General features: G+C 35.2%; 1 protein-coding gene across 1 annotated transcript in view; it reads left to right on the top strand.

Moving 5' to 3' along the window:
* Positions 1-4,431: 4,431 nt before the first annotated feature.
* Positions 4,432-20,628, top strand: part of LOC148945365 (uncharacterized) — a 130,753-nt gene continuing 114,556 nt past the window's right edge. Inside the window, exon 1 of the mRNA XM_089099022.1 lies at positions 4,432-4,564. The gene's annotated coding sequence lies outside the window, so the exon portion shown is untranslated. The remainder of the gene's footprint in view (positions 4,565-20,628) is intronic.

Genomic DNA, 20,628 nt, shown 5'->3' with positions numbered 1-20,628 from the left:
CGCGTGTTTGGCTTTCTCCCCAGATATTTTTCATAGAATGAAAGAAATGTGGGAAGAAAACCAAATGGTATTTTATACAATCTTCCCTTTGCTTGGGATTGTTTTTCTGGACTCCTTTTAGTTTTATAATTTTTTTTCTCTGATTACTGAATATTTTATTTTATCTTACCTGTATCGCAACATTCTTCAAAAATTTGCTGGCTACTGCACTTGAACCAGCGTTTTGTACCAGCCCTTTAATTAGTTGTGCCACGGAGACATGTCTGTAATTACAAACTAATGAGATGTTAATATATAAATTATTCTCAACTTGGAAATTTGTTTAATAAAATCGTCAACTAATAAATAAAAAAACTTTAAAGCGAAATGAAATGGAAAAGAAATAAAATCGAACTATTAAGAAAGAAGACTTAGATTGAGGAATTGAATGCACAATCAAACGAATAAAATTTCTAAAACCTAAATATGGAAATAAACTCGTTATTATTATTTGATTTTAAAGGTGAAATGGTTGACCTATTGGCACCTAAGCGTTTGATTCTAAATCAGATCATCTTGAAAAGAAATTTAAAATATTAGATAAAGGTATGATTTTAAAGGTTACTGAAAGAAAGAATAAAGATAATATAAATTATTTAGGATATTGATACTGAACTATCCAGTACACATTAAATTATATTAATTTATTACATTTTTTATCAGTAGTATGGTAAGAAACAGTTATTTCATAAAACTTGTTTTGATCTTAAAGCTCGAGATTTGAAATTGTGAAAATGTCTGAGATTTCCATTTAAAATGGTTTGAATTCAATTGAAAAGGGGTTAAATTTACCAGGTGATCTAGGTGAGGCAGAAACCCGTGTTCATATTATGAAAAAGTATGAAAAATGAGATCAAATTTGATTGCCAAGGACCTGTTTTCATTTTGAATGCAGGGATGAAAAATTTTCAAAATATGCAATATTTGATGTTAAAATGGTGTAGAATGGACTGAAAATGATGGAAATTAATGGGGTGATCTAGGTGGGACAGAATCGGTAATTACTATACTACTGCTCAGTTAAGCCTTTTGTATCGAAGCTACTCGCCTGGAGCTACTTTCTTAAGTGTGACTAAAATTAAGTTTTCAAAACAAAGAATTAATGTTTTATTTCTTCTTTTTATTTTTTTTTTTTAAAAACAGAAACGACACTATGTTTTTGTTAATCTAAACTTATTTTTTTTCCACTCTAAACTTATTTTTTACTTCAATTCTTGTACGGGTTCTTAGTTCAGCTCCTTAATAAGGCTTTTGTTGTCTCATCTCCCCTAGATTCGAGGCGATTAGAAATTATATACAAAATGGATTTTCAAGTAAAACTAAGAAACAACATTAAAACTTAAATCAAACGGAAATTATTCCGTATAAACAGAAAAGGTCACAGCAGTGTTGTTTCTAAAATGAATTTTAATCAAAAACGAGCATAGATTAATCTAAAAAAACAAAGTTTTTCCAAAGGAGGTAAAGAACGAAGTGGAAACTGGAAACGAGCAAAAATTACTGCTTCACAACCTATTTAAAATATATCAATAAAATTAATGCAGATAAATACACTGATGATATTTCCCTATGCTTGCAGGATTACAGAAAACTAGTGCTTTACTGAAAACACAAAATCCAAGTATAAAAACAAGAATATTGATTTAGGAGTCAAAAGTAAATACGTAGCCTCACAACAACAAACTAATCTGTAACGCTTTTCATAGTCTTACAGGAGCTGTGACATCAGTAACTTTCAGTATACTATTAAAATTATCTTAAAAACTTAGGCAGAAAAATAATAAGTTCAAAGTCATTACACAGCATATAAAATAATTGATTGATTTATCAGGTAACATCTTGGTTTCACCTAGTATTACTCGAAATAAAGAACACATCAATCGTATTATGAACTCTGGAAATATAGCTATTTCTCTCTATAAAACGGAGGATTTTAAATTATAATACAAATTCTTAAGCGAGTTTGTAGTCTGAATACAAATAAAATTCTTTCACTTCGAGCTTGTCTATACAATAATCATGAAATGTCCTTTTCAGATCCAAAAGGACAGCCAATCATTGAACTGAGCTCATTGTGCAGAAGTGATGCCAAATTACACGAAAGTAACAAAGGAAGCAACAATCTAAAAATGCTTTACTTTTATACAGCTAAAAGTGTCCTTAAAAGGTTTACTTTTACCGTATAAAAACTCCTATATTGTTTTGTGTTTTCAGTAAAGCACTAGTTTTCTGTAATGTTACAAACATAGGGAAATATCACCAGTTGACTTATTTTCACTAGTTTAATTGATGTATGCTAGATAGGCTGTGAAGTAATAATTTTTGTTCGTTTCAAGTTTCAACTTCGTTCTTTACTCCCCTCGGAAAAACGTTTTTTTTTAAAATTAATACACTATCTAGCCAGCTGTACCGGTTGATAAGGTTCAAGAAACTCATAGGCGACTCAATTTTGTTTGCAATTCAAAGAACAATATATTCCTCCATTTATAATGTAGCCTAGTAATGTAAAGTTACAGTTGTTAGATGGTGGAAGGATGTTTGTAACCTGTGCCTAAATATGAGTTCCACATTTATTTTCCTTCTAAGTCGTTTGGTAATTTTTAGGTGTTTCATAAATTAGTTTAAAGGAGTGGGTTGAGTACTGCTATTTAGATACAAAGATTAGGAATAGATATAATGTCATTAAATTCTTTAAGCTGTATTATTTTAAGGTACTTTTATAATTTGAAATTTCATCTTATCTTTATACCTCTCATAATAGAGAATTTTTTATTATCATCTGAATGGTTATTATTATTAAGCAAATAACATGAATGTAAATGGTACAACAAAGCTTTTCGGAGAGACATCAAGGGCCAAAGAGATCAGAAGACATTGAGTTTACCAATGACCATTAATTTAATTAAATAAAAAAAGCAAGTTTTTACAACTAAAAAAAGCAAAAAAATAAATAAAAAAAGCAAAAAAACAAAAGAAGCAAGTTTTTACAACTAAAAAAAGAAAAAAAAATGAATAAAAAAAGCAAAAAAATAAATAAAAAAAGCAAAAAAATAAAAAAAGCAAGTTTTTACAACTAAAAAAGCAAAAAAATAAATAAAAAAAAGATAAAAAAGAAAAAACGCAAGTTTTCACATCTAAAATCAGAAAAAAAAAAATAAAAAAAGCAAAAAAATAAATAAGAAAACTAAAAAAACAAAAAAAGCAATTTTTTACAACTAAAAAAAGCAAAAAAAATAAATAAAAAAAGCAAATAAATAAAAAAAAGTAAGTTTTTACAACTGAAAATAAGGACTAACATTGAAACTTAAAACGAACAGAAAATATTACGTATATGAGGGGAGGTATCCCCTCGTCAATACCTCACTCTTTACGCTTAAGTTTCAATTTTTTCCCAATTCTCTAAGAATGACTGCTGAATCGAAAAGGCCGTTTAGTTAGAATAAATAGCTCTTTTTAAAGTAGCCTACTAAAAAAAACTGTTGTGTACTAAAAAAAAAACACGTCCATTTTCACCTAAAGAGGGTCAAAGCGCAAGGGAATGCGAATTCTAAAATATGTAATCGATTTTTATGGTCCAAAAAGGCAAATAAGACGGCTTTGAGCCTTCCATCAGTAAAAACGGCTCTAAGTATAACATGAATGCCGCAGTGAATTCCGTGTTTATTCGCAAGTCGTCAGCTGATAATGACATAAATGCTTCAGTAGTGGCCATTCATTGATTTAGCGGCAAAGATGAAGAGTCTGCTAAAGACTTTTCTCAATTTTCTTGGAAGGGATGAAACATAGAATTTTCAACAGTAGTCTAGTCTTTTCCAAAAAAAAAACATGGATGATTTTTTTTTTTTTTCTATGAATTACGCTTAGTGTTTTGTCAGAAATCTTGATTTTTTTTTACATTCGGTTTTCTGTTAGAACAGGAAATAGAAAGGGGGTATTTATTTGGGGTTATTGGTATTTTGAGGGGGAGGGGGTGAGAAAAATTTTCAAATACGCAGGAAATAGCAAAATTATGTCGAGAGTACAAGGCATGATTTAGATAATGGTGTAAACGATTTTTTTCCAAGGGGAGGGTAGCATGAGTCTGCCGGAGATACACAATTACATACACGGGAATGCACCGGAAATACCCGGAAATACACAGCAGGGAAGGAAATACTACCTTCCTTGCTTAAGGAAATATACAAATACGTTTTTTGTTTTTTTTTGTCATAGCATTATTTTGACTATCCTTTATTGCGTATTGACTAGAAAAAAAGTAAACTGAGCATTGCTGGAGGCAGTGACTTGAGAAAAAGATAAGAAAGTTTAGAAAATCCATAGGAATTAAAAATCGGCATTAAATTAGAGCAGATCTCTTATCTATGCTTTATAGCTCGTGTTATTCATATTGAACAATAATTAGTTTTAGATCCGACGACATTAAATAATTGTTGGTAGCACTGTTTTGTTCATTCTAAAGGATAAAGAGTTCAATGTTTTGAAGTAATTTGTCATTTTGATTGTCATTTAAGAATTTTTGACAGAGGTATGTGATCAATCTTCTCTATGTTTGCTTAACGAGTCTTAACGAAGATTAGTTTTTAATCAGTAAAATAATTTGTTTAAGCAATGATTCTATACTATTTTGTATAATAAATGTTACTGATATGTTTTTACCCGTCGTACCCATTTGCAAAAAAAATCAAGAAGCAGCAAAAAAAAGGAACAGAAGCACACAATAAAACACACAAAAAAAAAATGAAAAGCAAAAGAACAAAAGAAGAAATAAGCAAAACTGGCAAAATCGTGGCAAAAACCGGTATTTTTAGGTAAAAAAAATATGCAGTAGTAGAAACCAACAACGAGTCATTAGCCAATAGCAGAAGTTTGACCCTCAAAATGAAACAGGAAAGCATGGTAAGAAAAATACGAATTGCGTTTTTACTAAATCCTGTCGACTATACTTCTAACGATTTGCAACTATGTTTGATGGACTGAAAAAGATGAGTTTGAAACGTCGAATTGAAAAACAAATATTATTTCCTAGGGACTTAAAGTGTGAAACTGCTGAAAGACAATGGTCATTAAATGCAAGAGGGATCGTACAACTACTAGCTATTATGCTGGTAGTATTAGTTATATTATTGCATTATCTGTTTTTAAAAGTGTATTTTAATTTATTTATTTTATTCAATACAGGAGAAAGCCATAGACTTATCGCAATACAAACACAAGAAATGACAGCTCAAACAGCAACACTGCAAAACGGACATAAAAAAAAATAGAAAACAAAAACAAGAAAATATAATATTCAATAAAAAACAACTATACAGCAACTATATCACAGAAACTGTTTTCCATAGAACTCAATTTCAACGAGAGGACTCTTAAATGTTTACACCTTTTGCGCGGAAACTACAGAATCAGGTAAACTATTCCAAAGTTTTGCTGCTTGGCTAATAAAGCTACATTAACCTATTTTCTTGTGCACTCGCGGCTGATACAGCTTATACGAGTTTTGTCGAGTGGCTGAGTAAAGACTAAGTTTGAAGAAATCAGCCCAGTCCACATTGTCAACACCGTTCATAGTACGGAACGTATTGAATTAGGTCAATCCTGTCCCGTCAAAACTCTAGAGAAGGAAGTCCCAGACATGGCAGTCGATGCTGATACGCTAAATGACGCAAATATGGCACAAACTTTGACGCCCGATATTGAGCCTTTTCAATTTGCTGCGAGTCACATTTCCATGTCGGATACCACACAGAGGAACAATATTCTACCACTGGGCGTACTATTGTTTTATATAGTGTCATAAAAGTGTGAATGTTAAATTTCCTGAAACTTCTCTTAATTTGAAGCAGATTGTAATTAGCATTTCGCAAAATTGTTTACACATGCTTGTGAAACTTCAACTGATTATCAAAGTGAATACCTATCCCTTACTGAATCCGCAGATGAAACAGGTCAATCACCAAGAAAATACTGATAAGTCGACCTTTTCGAAAAGTAATGAAATACGAAACATTTTTGATGGTTTACAAACATGGAGTTCAATTTACATCAATCTTTTAGGGCATTCAGATCCTCTTGAATGAGGGTGACGTCTACCGGGGAGGTAACACTTTTATACAGTTTTGCATACATTAACTGCAACTGCAAATTTTCATTATTTAGACTTTCCAGCAGACATTATATTAAATAAATAACTGTTGCGTTGGAAACTCAACAATATTATTTATGCTATGCATGACGTTATATAAGAAAATACTTATATGATACCATATATGACACAGGAAGTTTTCCGAATCCAATCCGAATGTAATAGTGGTATTTGCATTTATTTACAGACATGCGGTTAGTACAATTTATAAATTACATAAGCAAGCTTGGATTTCAGATCAGAGAGCTATGTAGTATGAAAACAAGGATTGAACATACTAATTTCACTAAAAGCTATAAAGGTGAAATCGTCCTGAAATTATGTGTTTATTGGGTTTTTGTAAATTATTTAATTTATCTGGTTCTTTTTTTAATGTTTAACCAGGGAGTCATGGATTTTAATCAAGGATTGGAACCAGGGTTTCTTGGGGTGCCGTGACCCCCTCCCCCGGAAATCAGGGACTACATAGTAATAATGAGGAAACCAAAGAGAAGAGGGCAAAATAGGAAAAACCACTGACAAAATGCACGTTGGCCCATGGTTGGCTGCCTTCCAATAGGTTTTGACCCTTAATAGGGGTAATATGGGTTGTAATTTGTGGCTTAAAACCTCTTTCCAGTCTCCACTCATTCGATTTGATTATTCTATATAATTTGGTTGGAGGAGACAAAAAACTACATTCTTCAGAGTAATGAATGGTAAGTAAGTAGCAATCACTAACGAAAGCAAAAGAACCTAAATAGTGATAGCACTAAATCCAAGAATCTGATTTTTATTCCAAAGATGTATTTGTTTCGAGCTTAAAATTAAACATCCCAAGTTATTTGTACATAAGAAAATTTGGAGACTTATAGAAAAATAAGGTAAACAACTTAAAAAGGGGGTAATTTCTATAAGAAAAGTGCCGTCAAGTTGATCATGCGTGAGTACCCAGGAGCCGGTATATGAAGCCACTATAGTAAGAAATGTTTAATATTACATTTCCCCCTAAAACGGATGCTTGTTTTTGGCGTTTCATCATTATTTTATTTTGTTTTGTTTTTGCCAGAAGTGATTATGCTGATCTAGATGTACGCTTTGAAAGAACTTTAATTTTGTATAGTTATGAAGTATCAAGGCAATTATTTTTAACAAGTATTTTGAATAAGTATTTGAATAAATATTTTGAATTAAACTCAAGTTGGTGGACTACGAGGAAAAAGTTGAAAGCCATGGCTAATTGGAAAAAAAACAAGACAGATTGTCGGAGCCAGAGGTAAAGCTGGCATAAAACCCTTTTCAGAATCACATAAAAATGATGTAATTTCACTTGTTGATAAATAGTCTATCATCCATCATATGGTAAAACTAAGGTAGATAGACATGGATAAGGATAATTCCAATAATCTATGAGTTTTATGAGCCATTTGAAGGCAACTAGAGATCCCGAATAAAAGATAAAAGATTTTCAAAGATTTACGACTGAACATGTCCACAAGACTTGAAAGGCAATTGGGAACTTTCATGTAAGAAAAATCCTTCCCCTGTCCCTGTAGTAGATACCCCTCAAATGTAAAATAAGAAAATATATTACTTCACTGAAAATCATGTACAAATAAGCATAACCCCAACTGACCGCTTTCTAGCCCTTGCTCTTTGTCTTTAAACGTTCAAACTTCAGTTGGCAATTGAAATTCATACGAATCGCGTGTCTGCATGTAAAGTTGATTAACCCAGTTTTTGAGGACTTGAGAATGGTAATGAAATGTTTAATATTTATTTCACCCTTGTACAGAAAATATTTCCATTGTAGCTGAATCTTCCTTTAACTGAACCCCGTGCAACTAAGCCCTCGTATTGTTGAACCCCATGTAACTGAACCTTGGTGTATCTGACAAAAAATTCAACTGAACCCCCGTTTAATTAATCGCCCGTGTAAATCAACCCTTGTGCGACTCAACCTATGTAAAAATGAACCCTCACACAGCTGAACCGTCGTAGTACTGAACCCCGTGTAACTCAGCCCTGCTCAACTGAACCCTAGTGCAGCTCAACCCCCGTGCAACTGAACCCTCGTTTACCTGAGCCCCGTACAACTGAATCCTCGTGCAAATCAACTTCCGTTTAACTGAACCCTTGTGCAACATAACCCCAATACAACTCAACCCTCTTGCAACTGAACCCTTGTTTATTTAAAAAAACTTGCCGTTAATACTGATTCAGGCATTGCAGCTATTATTTAAATTCGTTATAAGAGTAGAAGTTATTGCGAAAATAAATTTATAGGAATTTTTAAGAAGAACAGGAAATGCTGATGAGTCCCCATGTTTCTGTTTTATTTCTCCAGTACTAATAGGGCACTAAAAACTCATAAAGTCCTGTTTAAGGTTATTTTAAAGCTGATATTTACATTTATGTACTTCTTATAGTTTCGTCATGATAGCACCATCATAAAATCCTTATAAAACCAAAATGAGATTTTAGTCTTATTTTGGAGTATAAAGGCTCAAAATCATAAAAGGTCTACCCCCTAATGTCTCCATGATCATAAACCCTTAAACTGGTGTTTAAAACCCCCTTCCTGAAAACTCTCCTTCCCAGTTACCCTTGCAAGAGAAAAAAAAGATTTTGAAAAAAATTACCAAGTGAAAAAATGCATTCAAATACAAAACTTAGGCTATTCGTTATTGAAAGTGCTATTTATTTTTGTTTCAACAGTGAAATTAATTACGAAACAAATTCTTGGGAATTACGAAAAGTGCTTGATATCCAAACGTATCTTCTGTTTCTTTCTTCCTTTTTTCTCCAGTATTAGAGGGTCAGTGGAACGTCGTAGGGGCGCTGAAATGGATAGCCATCCGAGGTTCTCGGAGTTAGTGTCTTATCCCCCCCCTCATGAAGGTGGATGCTATTTCCTGGTTGGTCTTATGCAGAATGACCAAAAAAATGCTTTCATGGAATTTCATGGAAGTCAAACTGAAGGAGCTTAGGGAGCCGGGTATAAAATCGGAGTTTTTACTTGCCCCTTGGCAAATCCTTACCCGAGCACAGTAGCAAAGCTCAGAGTTTGGAATAAAACGAAAAAAAAAAAACTTTATCGGGTCATGAGTTTGGCGATAAAACCCTTCCTGAAAGTTTTTTTTCAATTTAGAAAGTTCTGGGGTTACCTAAATGGGAAATTTAAGTTAGAAACTGCGAACGAAGCAAGAAGCTGATTTTGAGCTTCTGTAAGTACTAGTTCACGCTTATTCTTTGGTCTTGGGCAGAGTTGAGTCGAACAGGGCTTGATTTTGATGAAGGTTGAGTTAGATAAGGGTCGATTTCAGCGGAGCTCAATTTAACGAGGGTTCATGTGAACGAGAAAACTCAGTCAAATGGGTTTTAGTTGCACGGGGGTTCAGCTGAACGAGTATTCAGTTAAACGAGGGTTCAGCTGCAATAGCGGCTAGTTGCACGAGGGTTTAGCTAAATGGGATTGAGTTGCACGGAGGTTCAGTTAAATTGGAGTTCAGTTGTACGAGGGTTCAGTTGGATGGGGGTTCAGTTAAATGGGGGTGAGTTGCACGAAGGTTCAGTTGAACGAGGGTTCATTTAATTGGGTTTGAGTTGCACGAGGGCTCATTTACGAGGGTTCAGTGGCATGGGGTTCAGTTACACAGGGGCTCAGTGGCACCTAGGGTCAGATGAGCGAAGGTTCAATTACATGGGTTCAGTTATGCTGAATGGGGTTTAGTTACACGGGGGTTCAGTTACATGCACACCTAAAAGAAGATAAAGAGCTGGAGGAATGAGCATCATGCCGCCCTGCTACTGTCACATCAGAATTGTGTGAACGAATGGGGGCTTCAATATAATGACATAAACATCCCGTGCAACCCTTCTGATTTTAGTTACACGGGGTTCAGTTACATGCACACCTAAGAAAAGATAAAGAGCTGGAGGAATGAGCATCATGCCGCCCTGTTACTGTCACGCCACAATTGTGTGAATGAATGTAGGCTATAATGTAATGACAATAACATTCCGTTCAACCCTTCTGATCAGGCAGTTTGGCTGTAAAGCAGGCAGAAGTAGCGAGCATGTACACGGTCTCCTTGCAAACTTGTTGATTGATTACTACGAAAAGGGTTAAAAGCTAATTTCGTCCACGCATGATGTTAAGAGAGCTTTTGACCCCGGTACAGTTGCACACCTGCTTTTAAGCGATCGTCGGCCTACTCTGTTTGGCCCAAAACACACTTGGTGTTTTTTACCGATTAGATTTTTTTTTACAGCACCCGCAAGCAAGTAGAGGTAAATGGGATGGTGTTGCAGCGTACACTAGTCAGTGATCCAAGGCTCGCTATCGTTACAAAAAGGGAAGGGGTGGCTCACATCAGCTGCAGTTGGTTTGAGGAAGGATTCTAGGGTGATCGGGGGCACTTACAATGAATATCGGGGTGAAAAGTTCGCACGAGTGTAGAACATGGTTATTTTAGCCTATAAAGTTAAATTTGGCCTATAAAGACGTCATACCGCTCTTTTTTTTTTAACATGGTAAAATAAACTGAAAACTTTATAAGCTTGACATATTCTGAATCCTAAGAAAAAGTACTTTCATCCGGTATTTTTAGTTTTGCCCCACAACTTTTTTTCTTTAGTTAACCCCCTATTTAATTTTGAAAACAATGGTTTTTTAATATGCTTTTTCTTATTTTTTTTCGGTTTTAATGAAATTTTTGTCTATATAAGTATATTTTTTTATGCTTTATTTGAATTCTGATCGTCATTACGAGTCAAAATTTGTGCCTCTTTTCCAAAAAGTATAAATTCTTGAGCAACTATTTATTTTTTCTAAATAGCGTCATAGCTTTCATAAATTAGCCTACAATGACCATTTTTTTTTTAGCTGCTAAAAAAAAAAAAAATTAAATCGAATCAAACTGCATATCGTTCGAACCGTCCAAATGTCCTTTACACGTTGTTAATAAAAACAAAGTCGAAACTTGAATCTGCAAGAATATAAAAGCATTTGAACAAGAACCCCCCCCCCCCAAAAAAGAAAATTTTCTGAATAGTGGCGTTTTACTCTAAATATTTTCAACAAAACCTTTAATTTTTATTTCACCAAACGACAGATCGCTATTTTCTGAATCAAGTAATTTATTTACATTCTATACAACTAGTATTTTTAACCAGGAAAAAAAACAACAGATGCCTCGTTCTGCTGTCGCATTCGCAAATTTGGTACTCAATATTCACAAAAAAAGTGAGTCTGGACATCAAAGGTCATCAAAGAGTTTTTGGTATCCTTAGTGCGACAACGAATGAAAATGCCAGGGATCGATATCTGGCTACTCTCCCCTTTCTCACAGAAGCCACCAGAACGCTGAAAGGCAAACCTGAATATGGATGACTAGGCAATGAAGGATCATGAAGATACCACTGTGTTTACAAATCTGACAATAAAAGGTAAAAATCGGGCTATGGACTTGGTAGAGTTGCTGTGAAACCCATTCAAGACGACGAGAACAGAGGTGTACAACTTTATGACAGGGGATAGAGCTCCAGAAGCCGTAGCAAATAGTCTGCTGACCTTCCGAGACATTGGCTTCGAAGCCATGAGCTCCAATCTCGACGGACATCCACGAAAGTAAAAGTTGGCATAGTACAAACTTTCGCCTCTGTTGCCAAAAAAGGAAAAAGGAAAGAGCCACAAAAAAAAAATTGGGGGGAAACTGAGCTGCTTAAACTAGCTCTGCGTCTTGCAAATTCAACACAAACTTCGTCTCTCTCTGAGCTGCTGAATAACGAGCTACAGCCATATCCGGCCTCACTTGCAGCATTATCATCAAGTCGTATGGAGCCTCAGCTACGTACTGGTACAAAGTCAACAACCTTGAGCGGCATTCTGCAACAGTCTTGCTTGCAGTCATGGCCATGTTTCCGCATACACTTTTTGAAGACTGTCCTCGATCTGACTATATAGTTTATGTCATGAGTATCATAAGGTGCTATCGACCAGAACAAAATGAGACGCTAGCAGATTTTGGAATAAGAGTTTACGATGAGATTCTTAGGAACATACAGGAAGCTTGTCAGTCTTTCCATTTGGTTGGTGACAGGTATGACGGTCTTAGTGACGATAGAACCCCTGATGACTACTCGTTCAACCTCAAAGAAGCATCTGGCTGTCTTCGCTCTGCCAAAGATCGACTCTTGAAAGTTCTTTTCGAGGTCTGAGAGTAAAAATTTCGACCTTTCTGATGGTTCATCTCGCTGTAGGTCTCAAGATTCGACATAGAGCTGCTACAGTCACGCCTCATGGAAGCTCTGTTGATGACGATATCTTGTCTTGCCATGAGGAGGCAGACACTCGGGTTTTATACCACACAGCAGTTGGCACAAGACAAAAGAGCACACTTGTGATAATACAAGCCAACGATGCTGATATCGTCTTACTGGCTGCACACTACTTCCAGTATCTTGCTAGTCTCAGCCACAAGCAGCTCTGGGTTATTTTTCCGTGCTACTGCATAACTATTCATACGGCAGCACAAGGAGTAACATTTTGCAACGCCTTGCCGCTTGTCCACAGCTTGAGTGGATGTGACGTCACAAGCTATCTGTATGGAATTGAGAAGGCCCGCTTTTTTCGAGCAGTAAAGTCTTCAGAAACTTGGCTGAGGTCTTCGGGTAATCAACCATTACCCCGGCTGGAGAAATCATATTCTGTGGAAAATGATGACCTAACCCGCATTTATAAGTAGCTATCGGTCACAGTGCAATGCAGAAGTCAGTCCAATCTCAGTAATCTAAATAACCTTCGAGCACATTTGTACTCAAGATTGGAGGATTTTCGGCGTTTACCAAGTAAAAGGTGCATTTTCCAGTCACTGATTTGGATCCAAAGCCACAAGCCTTGTATTGATTTACCTCATGCTATCGATATGGGCTGCAGAATTGAAGATCAAGAACTAAAGCCAGACCTAGTTTCTGCGATGTCGCATGAGCTAGCATCGCTTTCTTTTTACAACTGTGACAAGATGAGGTGCGGCTCGCACTGCAAATGCTCCAAAATAGGTTTCTGTGACAACGCACCCAAGCCAAGTGTGGAGCTGGCCTCCAAAAATGCCTACTTTCGGATGTGAATCAGAACGAGTCCGAAGACAAAGATGAAGAAGAAAAAGAGATTTGAGCTACCGTATCATGTTCAGTTTTAAATATTTGATTTTTTATTTGTTTTGATATTAAACTGCTAATGCAGTCGTCTAAACATTACTTTCAGCTGATCATGACATTTACCGTCTCATACATTTACCGGCCGTTGACGCAATCCATCCGATTGGATCATTGTCCCCTGCTATGCTGGGATTTAAAGAAAATAGTATCTTAAATCAGACTTAGTCATCTCTGCACCACACGCTCACACAGCTTTGCAACCTTGAGGCTCGTATATGAGCCTACGTAAGCCAGATTGTATCTACTACTACAGAAAAAATAAATAGTTGCTCAAGAAAGAATATTTTTTGGAAAATAGGCACATGGTTTGACTCATAATGACGAGCAGAATTCGAATAAAGTATAAAAAATATACCAGCTTCACGCATGCCATCGCAGAACGAGGCATCTGTTTTTTTTTTTTTTTCCTGGTTAAAAATATTAGTAGTATAGAATAAAACGACATGATATGATTCAAAAAAGAGCGATATATCGTTTGATGAGATAAAAAATACAGATTGTCTTGAAAATATTTAAATTAAAACGCCATTATACAGAAAATTTTCTTTTTTTTGGGGGGGGGGGAGATTCTCTTGTTAAAACGCTTATATATTCTTGCAGATTCAAGTCGCAACTTAGTTTTTATCAACAACGTTTAAACAACATTCTGATGGTTCGAATGATGTACAGTTTGATTCGTTTTCATTTTTTTTTACCAGCTAAAAAAAGAATTTAAAAAAATATGGTCATTGTAGGCTAATTTCTGAAAGCTATGACGTTATTTAGAAAAATAAATAGTTGCTCAAGAATTAATATTTTTAAAAAAAAGAGGTACATGGTTTGACTCGTAATAACAAGCAGAATTCAAAAAATCGTAAAAAAAATATACTTATGGAAGCAAAAATTTCGGAAAAATCGAAAAAACTAAGAAAAAGTATATTTAAAAACCTTGTTTTCAAAATTAAATAGGGGTTAACAAAACAATAAAGGTTGTGGGGGAAAACTAAAAAAAAACAGGTGAAAGTACTTGTCCTTGGGATTCAGAATATGTCAGGTTTATAAAGTTTTCAGTTTATTTTACCGTGTAAACAAAATCAGGAGCGGTATGACGTCGTTATAGGCCAAATTTGACTTTATAGGCAAAAATAACGATGTTCTACACGCGTGCGAACTTGTGCACGCCAATGTTCGTTATCAGTGCCCCTGATTACCCTAGAATCCACCCTCAAACCAACTGCAGCGAATGTGAGCCACCCCTTGAAAGATAACGGTCCCTGGATCACTGACTACAGGTTAAGCGGTAAAATAAACAATCGGTTCATTTAACACCTACGGTGGCATTTGAAGCTAATCTCCCAGTGCCCTCTGAAGGGAAAATAGGTGGTTCCTAAATTACAGAATTGTATCCTTCCCCCATGAGATGAATAAGCTGATGTTTATTTTCTTAGATATTGGTTGTAATGTTTCAAAGTCGACGTCATAAGTAAGTATGTAAGTAAGTAAGTAAGTTTATTCACCAAAAATTAAATATTTAAAATACAATACTCTTACTACCCCTCGAAAGGCTTTATGGCCAGGGATACAAGAAGGATACAACAACATCAAAATCAATATAAGCAACAACTAAAAAAAAACTACTAAAAACTATACGCTGACGAAACAATAGATTTACTTAAGAAAATTATTTTTGGCTTATATAACGATAATGTGACTTATTAACCGTCAATTTAAGAAGTACTAGTTTATAAATCTACACTCTAAAAGTTCTAAAAATTTGTCTGTTATGCATAAATAATTTTGCCATCTAATATCAAATCAAACATCAATATCAAATCGAGGCAGCACGTTGTATGAAAGTTAGATACCTGTTATTTGCTGCAATTAATATAAGTAAATATCAATGAATACCAAATGAATACCAAAATCAACGGTAAATTAAACATAGAAATAACAAATGCTTCAATATATTCTCTCCCCTAAGGCTCTATGGTCGGAAAAAAAACAGGGGAGAAACAAAGCTAAAAAATTTAAACAAATACATTCATCAAACATTTTTAAAATAGTAAATTTATATCACCAAACCAAACAATCCCCCCCACCAAAAAAAAATCCAAGCTAGGCAAGGGAGTAATACATGAATCCACCCACACAAATAAATTACAGAACCAACCCAGAGGCATCAGCTCATTGGAGAACCGGGAAAAAAATTATTTGCAAGAAAATCTCTAACATACTTTTTGAAGATATCAAACGAGTGGCAGCCCCGCGCAGACTCCAGGATTGTATTCCAATTCATGTTAAAATCTATCAGAGGGTTAAAATCATACCGTATTGATGGGGTATAAGGCATTTGTAAATTATTTGAAGTGTGGTAAAAATAAGTCGATTGCTCAAAAAAATATATTATTACATAGGACAGCAGGAAGCTGGTCATGTAACCTTAAAAAAATAAAAGAAGCACAAGACAGCAAACAGAGAGATCTCAAGTCAAGCAAGGGTTTAAGTAGGGAAGTGTTAGTATCAAACAGTTCGTGGTAACGAACTGTAAGTAAGGAGCGACCCGGCTCAATGGTAACCGAAACTCTAGAAAACGGGTTTTTGATACCAATAGATACATCAAAAGAATCAGATTTCAATGCTGATTTCAAATATATAATTTTCATCAAGTTTGGTCCAACCCATCAAAAGTTACGCGCCTGAGAAAATTTGACTAATTTTCAAAAAAAGGGGGAATGACCTTAAAATTATAGAACCTTAATGAAACTCACACCATCATATTCAGCGTATCATAAAACCCTACTGTAGAGGTTTCAAGTTCCTATCGACAAAAATGTGGAATTTTGCATTTTTTGCCAGAAGAAAGATCACGGATGCGTGTTTATTTGTTTGTTTTTTTTCTTTTTCCAGGGGTGATCGCACCAACCCAGTGGTCCTAGAATATCGTGGGAAGGCTCTTTGGAACAGAAATTAAAAGTTCTACTGCCCTTTTTAAGTGACAAAAAAAAAATGGAGGGCAACTAGGCCCCCTCCCATGCTTATTTTTTTCCCAAAGTCACCCGATCAAAATTTTGAGATAGCCATTTTGTTCAGCATGGTCGAAAATATGATAAATATGTCTTTTAGGATGACTTAATCCCCCGAAGTTCCCAGAGGGAGGGCTAAAAGTTATAAACTTTACCCAATGTTAACATATAGTATTGGTTATTGGGAAGTATACAGAAGTTTTCAGGAGGTTTTTTTCTGGTAGTGGGAGGGAAGGGTGGGTCGGTGGTTATGTTGGAGGATCTGTTCATGAAGGAAGTTTTCATGGGGGAAGGGAAATTGCCATGAAGGGGGCGCCGGACTTGCCAGCATTATTTATTGGTTATTGGGAAGTATACAACCATTTTCAGGAAGGATTTTTTCTGGAGGGGGGGGCGGGAGGCTAGAGGAGGGGGTTACTCTGGAGAATATTTCTGTGGAGGATGTTCCTTTGGGGTAAGGTACATTTCTATGAAGGGGGCGCCGGATTTCCAAGCATTATTTAAAAAACGATCAGAAATTAAATAAAAAAAAACAAGTTTTTTCAACTGAAATGTAAGAAGGAATATTAGAACTTAAAACGAACAGAAATTATAACGTATGTGAGGGGGTTCTAATGAAAATCACTATCTAATGATTTTTTGAAAAATCTAATGATTTTTTGAAGAGGGGGGAAACATCCCCTACAAATGAAAGAATTTTAATGAAAATCACACCGTCAGATTCAGCGTATCAGAAAACCCTATTACATAGGTTTCAAGCTCATATCTGCAAAAATCTGCAACTTTGTATTTTTTGCCAGAAGAAAAATATACGAATATAGAAGTTAGTTACGTAAGTTAATTTGTAAAGACATCCATTTAGCAAAAGAAAATTAAAATTTTTATGCAAATAAAAGCTGCATTAACTAAAAAACGATCAGAAATTAAATAAAAAAAACAAGTTTTTTAAACTGAAAGTAAGGAGCGACATTAAAACTTAAAACGAACAGAAATTATTCCGTATATGAAAGGGGCTGTCCCTCCTCAACGCCTCGCTCTTTACGCTAAAGTTTGACTCTGTCTCACGACTTTATTTTTTAAAACAATAAAAAACTTTAGCGTAAAGAGCGAGGCGTTGAGGAGGGGACAGCCCCTTTCATATACGGAATAATTACATTTCAACTGAAATGTAAGAAGGAATATTAGAACTTAAAACGAACAGAAATTATAACGTATTTGAGGGGGTTCTCCCCCAAGTCAATACCTCGCTCTTTACACTACAGTTTTTTTTAGTGCTTTCAAAAGAGCTATCTATTCTAATTAAACGGTCTTTGTGATTCAGGGGTTTGGGACTGTCCCCTCCTCAACGCCTCGCTCTTTGCGCTAAAGTTTGACTCTGTCTCACAACTTTATTTTTTAAAAAAAAAAAAAAATTTAGCTAAACGCGCGACGCGTGGCGGCGGGGACAGCCCCTTTCATATACGGAATAATTACATTTCAACTGAAATGTAAGAAGGAATATTAAAACTTAAAACGAACAGAAATTATAACGTATGTGAGGGGGTTCTCCTCCAAGTCAATACCTCGCTCTTTACGCTACATTTTTTTTTCGTGCTTTCAAAAGAGCTATCTATTCTAATTAAACGGCCTTTGTGATTCAGGGGTGTGTGAATTAACATTTTTTGAACTTTTAACTTAAAGAGGGTGGTATTGACTAAGGGGAGAACCCCCTCTATACGTAATAACATATACGTAATAAAAAAAAAACAATAAAAAAACAAGCGATACGACTCAATAGTAATCGAAACTTTTAAAAACGGAATTTTGATGTCAATAAATGTATCAAAAGAATGGGCTTATAATGCTGAATCTAAATATATAAATTTTATTAAGTTTAGTATTACTCATCATAGGCTACGAGCCTGAGAAAATTCACCTGATTTTGTAAAGAGGGAGGAAACATCCCCTACAAGTGAAAGAATTTTAATGAAAATCACACCTTCAGATTCAGCGTATCAGAAAACCCTATTACATAGGTTTCAAGCTCATATCTGCAAAAATCTGCAACTTTGTATTTTTTGCAAGAAGAAAAATATACGAATATAGAAGTTAGTTACGTAATTTAATTTTTAAAGAAATCAATTTTTATAAAGAAAATTAAAATTTTTATGAAAATAAAATATTAATTAAATAAAAAACGATCATAAATTAATTAAAAAAAAAAGTTTTTTTAAACTGAAAGTATGAAGCGACATTAAAACTTAAAACGAACAGAAATTATTCCGTATATGAAAGGGGCGGTCCCCTCCTCAACGCCTCGCTCTTTACGCTAAAGTTTGACTCTGTCTCACAACTTTGTTTTTTAAAACACTAAAAAACTTTAGCGCAAAGAGCGAGGCGTTGAGGAGGGGACAGCCCCTTTCATATACGGAATAATTTATGTTCGTTTTAAGTTTTAATGTCGCTCCTTACTTTCAGTTTAAAAAACTTGTTTTTTTTTATTTAATTCTATATAAGAGTTATTGCTTTATCATATAGTTTTGAAAGTGGCTTCAGTGATGAGGGAAAAGCTGACATCCAGATAATAGAACAGTATGAAACATAAGGCTGAACTAGGCTGTAGAATAGGCATCTAAGTATTGACCCTGGAAAAATGTGTTTAAATTTTTTAAGGATCCCGAAGCTTCTGGAGGCTTTCATTTAAATGAGGTCAATATGAGGCTTGAAGGAGTAGTAGGGGAAAGATACGGAAAAAATGGTCGAACCAGGAAAAAATTGGTACAGAAATTATTTTTGCACCACTGTATTCAGAAAAGAGAGCTCTACAACATATCAAAATCTAAATCTCCATCCCGTTGCGAAATTCCCTTTTTTTCACGTTTTTTGCGCCTATTTTTTAGATATTTCCAGAATCCGAGAATGAGGAACCGTGAAAAGAAAAGTAGTTTATTGATGGTTTCCCTTTTAAGAAACGATTGTTTTTGTGCTCTTTTATTAGAAAGAAAAATCACTTTTAATAATTTAATCATTTTTTATTTTTTTTTTTTTTTTTTGTTTTAATTAAAAAAAAAAAAAAATCAAGCGACACACGATCATGTGGTATTTTTCTAATTGGAGCACGAATTTTCGGTTAATTTTTCTCCACATGAACAAATAGCCTACCGGCGTTCCAAATCCATTTCTTTTCCTACCGAGCTTTATTGGTGACGACATTTTCAACCAGCTGGAAAGTCCCTTCTGATATTCACTTTCTGTTACACCATGCCTTGGTCTTACACTCTTTTCAAAGTTTTTTCAGTCTGCTGAGCCTTGTAGAGCCACCTATCTGCAAAAAAACTTCTCAGATGGAAAGTATTTTTAAGTCCGAGCAGAGATTTAACACAGGTGCGTTTTTGTTTGTTTTTCTTGCCGATGCTTTTGTAACGTAACTACTATGAAGCGGAAAGGAATCGGAGGAAGGAAATATAGAAAGGAAAGAAGACTCTTCGCTCGTCCTACCTCTCTTTTCTGACACATATTTTATCAGCGCCATCTGTCTGAAGAAAACTTAAGTACAGCAAACAAGTCGCTAGAGTGCAGCACGGTCGACGCCTTTGGCGGAACGAAAAAGCTATTTCTCTAGTGGAAGCGAGAGTACTATCGACTATCACTGATCCCTTTCGCGGATGTGACTGTCAGATTTCCTTGGTCAAGAATCCTTAAAGCCCCCATGATACTCGACGCCGGCCTTCAATAAGGTTGACAGTTCATTTATTTTAGTAACCTATCTGAACTGGGGAGGGTTTAGCTACAGATTTTTCGGTTCAGAATCAGGGTTTTCGTTGTAACATTCACCGACAGCTCACTTATTCCCAGTTCTTATTCCAGACGACGAACCTTGCAAGAAAAGACGGAAGCAGAAAAAGTGGTACTCCTATCACGGACTCCAAGTTTCAACCTCCAAGAGTTTTGCTTTTTCTGCACTACAAGGATAAATCTCAACACTACCCACAGAAAAGGACACGAGTGGTACAAGGTTCGGACTAAAGACTTTGAAGAGAGTATAAAGGCAGTGTGCAAAAGCCGTGATGATGATTGGTCAAATAACGTTTTCCACCGAATATGTGCAGTGTCAGACCAGCACGCAGTTGACGCCATTTATCACGCAGCCTGTTCTTCTTTGTTTCGGTTAAATAAGAGCCTTCCAGCCAGATTTGTGACGCAAGAACCTTTTGGAATACTCGAAGATACTGAGCCAGATAAAAAACGTCCAAAAAGGGGGAGGCC

Source organism: Artemia sp. Qi Xiang Cuo, chromosome 13, assembly GCF_049724085.1.
Source record: "Artemia sp. Qi Xiang Cuo chromosome 13, ASM4972408v1, whole genome shotgun sequence".
NCBI lineage: Eukaryota > Metazoa > Arthropoda > Branchiopoda > Anostraca > Artemiidae > Artemia > Artemia sp. Qi Xiang Cuo.
This window is presented reverse-complemented; position numbering and strand designations above follow the sequence as displayed.